Source organism: Colobus angolensis, unplaced genomic scaffold (assembly GCF_000951035.1).
Source record: "Colobus angolensis palliatus isolate OR3802 unplaced genomic scaffold, Cang.pa_1.0 Scaffold9, whole genome shotgun sequence".
Taxonomy (NCBI): domain Eukaryota; kingdom Metazoa; phylum Chordata; class Mammalia; order Primates; family Cercopithecidae; genus Colobus; species Colobus angolensis.
In genome coordinates, this window is record NW_012122931.1 from 7,151,306 (window position 1) to 7,156,166 (window position 4,861).

Genomic DNA, 4,861 nt, shown 5'->3' on the forward strand with positions numbered 1-4,861 from the left:
AAGAGACGGGGTTTCACCGTGTTAGCCCGGATGGTCTCGATCTCCTGACCTCGTGATCCGCCTGTCTTGGCCTCCCAAAGTGCTGGGATTACAGGCTAGAGCCACCACGCCCGGCCAGTTTTTTTTTTTTCTATATTTTTAGTAGAGATAGGATTTCACTGTGTTAGCCAGGATGGTCTCGATCTCCTGACCTCATGATCCTCCCACCTCAGCCTCCCAAAGTACTGGAGTCACAGGTGCAAGCCACCACGCCCAGCCCAGGGAGCGGGGGTCAAAGTTTTAACAAGCACCTTGTGACCCTGATGAAATAACACTGGCCAAGCTGTGCTCTTCTTCCTGTGCCCCCTCCACCCTTCAGCTTTGAGCCAAGGGATGCTGCCTCCCTGGCCACAACTGACTGAGTGAGGATTCCTGGTCCAAATTGGGTCAATCAGCTCTCTCTCTGAAATTTGGAGTTCGATCCAGGGACCCACAGGGTCTTTGAGGCCATTTGAATCTTCCACCTCACACTCTAAGAAACAGGAAAGACTGTTCAGTAGAGTGAGACAAAAGAGGGAAGTGGGAGGAAGCAGGACTGGGACAGTCCAGCAGGTGACCCTGGTTCCATAAGCTTCCTATGCTGGGCCCCCGCCCCTCAATGCCCCCTTCCTGATGCCTGCAGGATACCATATTTGTATAACCCCTTTCTCTTTTTGTGGTAATCAACTCAGATGATTGCTGTGTTTTTATTTTTTATTTTTGGAGTTGGGGTGGGGAGGACAGAGTATGGCTCTGTCGCCCAGGCTGGAGTGGAATGGTGCAATCTTGGCTCACTGCAACCTCTGCCTCCCAGGTTCAAGCAATTCTCCTGTCTCAACCTCCTGAGAAGCTGGGATTACAGGCGTGCACCACCATGCCTAGCTAATTTTTGTAGTTTTAGTAGAGACAGGGTTTCGCCATGTTGTTCAGGTTGGTCTCGAACCTATGACCTCAGGTGATCCACCCTCCTTGGCCTCCCAAAGTTCTGGGATTACAGGCGTGAGCCACCACACCTGGCCAACTCAGATGATTTCTTTTTCTTTTTCTTTTTTTTTGAGATGGAGTTTACTTTTGTTCCCTAGGCTGCAGTGCAATGGTGCCATCTTAGCTCACTGCAGTCTCTGCCTCTCCCGTTCAAGTGATTCTCCTGCCTCAGCCTCCTGAGTAGCTGGGATTACAGGTGCCTGCTGCCAGGCCCAGCTAATTTTTGTATTTTTAGTAGAGATGGAGCCTCACCATTTTGGCTAGGCTTGTCTAGAACTCCTGACCTCAGGTGATCCACCTGCCTTGGACTCCCAAAGTGCTGGGATTACAGGCGTGAGCCACCACACCCAGCCTAATTCCTGGAAACTCGTTGAAATGCAGATTCCCAGGCCCTACACATGGAATCTGTTCTATCTGTGAAACCGTCACCATAATTAAGACCATGGGAATTGGCTGGGTGCGGTGGCTCATGCCTGTAATCCCAGAACTTTGTTTAACTGAGGTGGGTGGATCGCCTGAGGTCAGGAGTTCAAGATCAGCCTGGTCAACATGGTGAGTCCCTGTCTCTATGAAAAATACAAAAATTAACCAAGTGTGTTGAGGCAGAGATTTAAAGAAAAATAAATGCTGCATTTATTCACTCCAAGGAAAGTAAGGGTTAAGTGAAAAACACAAGTTTTTCACTGCTGCAAGCAAGGCTCTAGACAGGTCGTGGTGACCTAGCCTGCAGAAATCAGCTCCAGACACCCCCCGAGCAAGGTTAGAAGAAGAAAAACAAATTCTTTTACTGTCTCTCATGTACTGAACTATTAGTTATGACCATGTGTGCTAATGGTTGTATTTAGTAAGATTTGCAAAGTTCCTGTTGTTCTTTCGATGCAACTGCTAGGCCACTAGCTATGCAAGACCACAGGTTAGCCCCAGGTCAGCAGTTATGCTATGGATTACGTGATTTGTCATTGTAAAATTCACTGCCTTTGTTTTGCTCTTATATGCTAGCCTATATAAGCTAAAATCTGTTTTTGTTCAATGCTCAGCTTTTTGGATGTGAATCCACTGAGCCAGTGCGCACCTTAATAACCATCCTCTTATATTCAACCATATTGGTCTCTCCAGTCCTCTGTTTCCTGCAATAGTGGTGGATGCCTGTAATCCCAACTACTTGGGAGGCTGAAGCAGGAGAATCACTTGAACCTTGAACCCAGGAGGCAGAGGCTGCAGTGAGCCAATATCATACCACTGCACTCCAGCATGGGCAACAGAGCAAGACATCGTCTCAAAACAAAAACAAGAACAAAAACAAAAAAACATGAGAATTGTCATAAAAAGCTCCATCACTGCCGAGTTTCTCGGTGGCCCCTGTGTACGATCATCCCTCCTTCCCCATTCCCATTCCCTCTCCACGTCCTCCCGCCTCCACTCCAAGCAGACACTGGTCTGCTTTCTGTCACTGTAGATTAACTGCATTTTCCAGAATTTTACATAAATGAAATCGTGCAGCCTGTGCTCTTTCTCTGTCTGGTTTTTTTCACTTAGCCTAAATTTTTTTTTTTTTTTTTTGGACAGTCTCGCTCAGTCACCTGGGCTGGAGTGCAGTGGCATGATCTTGGCTCACTGCAAGCTCTGCCTCCCGGGTTCACGCCATTCTCCTGCCTCAGCCTCCCGAGTAGCTGGGACTACAGGCGCCGGCCACTATGCCCGGCTAATTTTTTTTTTGTATTTTTAGTAGAGACAGGGTTTCACCATGTTGGCCAGGATGGTCTTGATCTCCTGACCTCGTGATCCACCCGTCTCGGCCTCCCAAAGTGCTGGGATTACAGGCTTGAGCCACCGCGTCTGGCCTTTGCTTGTTTTGCTGTGTTTCAGTTAGAGTCTTGCTCTGTTACCCAGGCTGGGGTGCAGTGGCATGATCACAGTTTAATGCAGCCTTGACCTCCTGGGCTCAAACTAACCTCTCACCTCTCAGCCTCTGAGTAGCTGGGACCACAGGTGTGCACCACCACCCCTGGCTACTTTTTGTATTTTTTTGTAGAGACAGCGTTTCGCCATGTTGCCCAGGCTGGTCTTGAACTCCTGGGCTCAAGCCATTCACCTGCCTCAGCCTCCCAAAGTGCTGGGATTACAGGTGTGAGCCGCTATGCCCAGCCTGTTTCTTTTCTTTTAGAGTCAGCATCTTGGCATTGTTGCCCAGGCTGGAGTGCAGTGGTGCCATCATAGCTCACTGCAGCCTTGAACTCCTGAGCTCAAGAGATTCTCCCCTCATGCCTCCCGAGTAGCTGGGATAATGGCTGTCCACTACCATGCCCAGCTAATCTATCTGTATATTTTCTTTGATGAAGTGTCTACTCTATTTGAATTGTCTTCTTCTTACTAAGTGTTAAGAATTCTTCGTATTTGGTTGGTTAATTACTATTGGGTTAAAATAAAAGAATTATTTTCATATCTGCTTACAAGTTCTCTGTTAGATATATTTTTCACAAATATTTTCTCCCAGTCTGTTTGCCTTTCTATTTTTTTTCTTTCTTTCTTTCTTTTTTTTTCTGAGACAGAGTCTCACTCTATTGGCCAGGCTGGAGTGCAGTGGCATGATCTTGGCTCACTGCAACCACTGCCTCCAAGGTTGAAGTAATTCTCCTGCCATGGACTCCCGAGTAGCTGGGATTACAGATGTCTATCACCACGCGTGGCTAATTTTTAGTTGGGACAGGGTTTCACCATGTTGGTCAGGCTGGTCTCAAACTCCTGACCTCAGGTGATCACCTGCCTCAGCCTCCCAGGGATTACCTGGGATTACAGGTGTGAGCCACCGCGCCCGGCCGCCTTTCCGGTTTTCTAGCAAGCTCCACAGACAGTGGAGTCTGAGAATCTCTCTTCAATGACAAACAGTGCAAATTAAAACAACAGGGAGAGGGGTGGCCTATTGGACTAGCAAAGACAAAAAAGAGGGTCCAGAGGCATTAGTGGTGATAAGGGGTGGGGGCAGCATTCCTCAGACTCTGTTAGAAGGGGTGTAAATTGGTGCAAAAATCCCAGGAGGACAATTTGCTGATGGTGTCTCAAAAAATCTTTAGATGCAAGGTTCTTTGACTCAGTACGTTCAGTTCAGTTCCAGAAATTTTTCCTGAAAAAATAAGCAAGAACAGTAGGTTGTCTGTCCAGGATCTTCAGTCCTGGGGGTTGTGCTGAGGGGAGGGGCTGCAGACGTGCTTGGCTGGCCGTCCTTGGGATCCTGGTGCTCTGTCCCTGGGAGGCTCAGGGCCCTTTTGCCGTCAAGCATGGGTGGAAGGCTCAGAGGGCCTGGGAGGTCATTGGGGTTGGAATTCGATCCGTCCCCAGCAGAGTGGGTGGAGGAAGGTGTGTGCAGGTCTCACTCTATTGCGTCCAGAGTCCAGATCCACTGTGGCCCTGGCCTGGTCATGAGAGGGCTCTGGGATTCAGGTTCTAACCAGCTACCACCAGTGCAAACTGGGAATTGGGGACAGGGCTGACACAGCTTCCTGGACCCTAAGAAGGGACACCCCTTTGCTCTTCAAGCACCAATCATTTCCCTGGGACTCAGGGAGCTGGGGCTTTCGCCAAGGTCTGGCCAGCTCTGGTGAGGATTGGTGTGAGAGGGGATCTGGGAGCCTGAGACCTGGGTTCTAGATTACATCCTGCCCTGTTGTGCCACTTAGGGCAAGCCACCTCCCCTTCCTAGGCACCAGTTTCCCTAGCTGGGCAGTGAAGGAGGTAGATCAGAGACTCAGTTCCCTCTGGCCCCTCCAGGGGGATTGAAAGCACAGGTGCTAGAACTAGCCAGACCTGAGGCCTGATTCTAGCTCCTTCCCTTCCCTTCCCCTCCCCTCCCCTCCCCTCACTT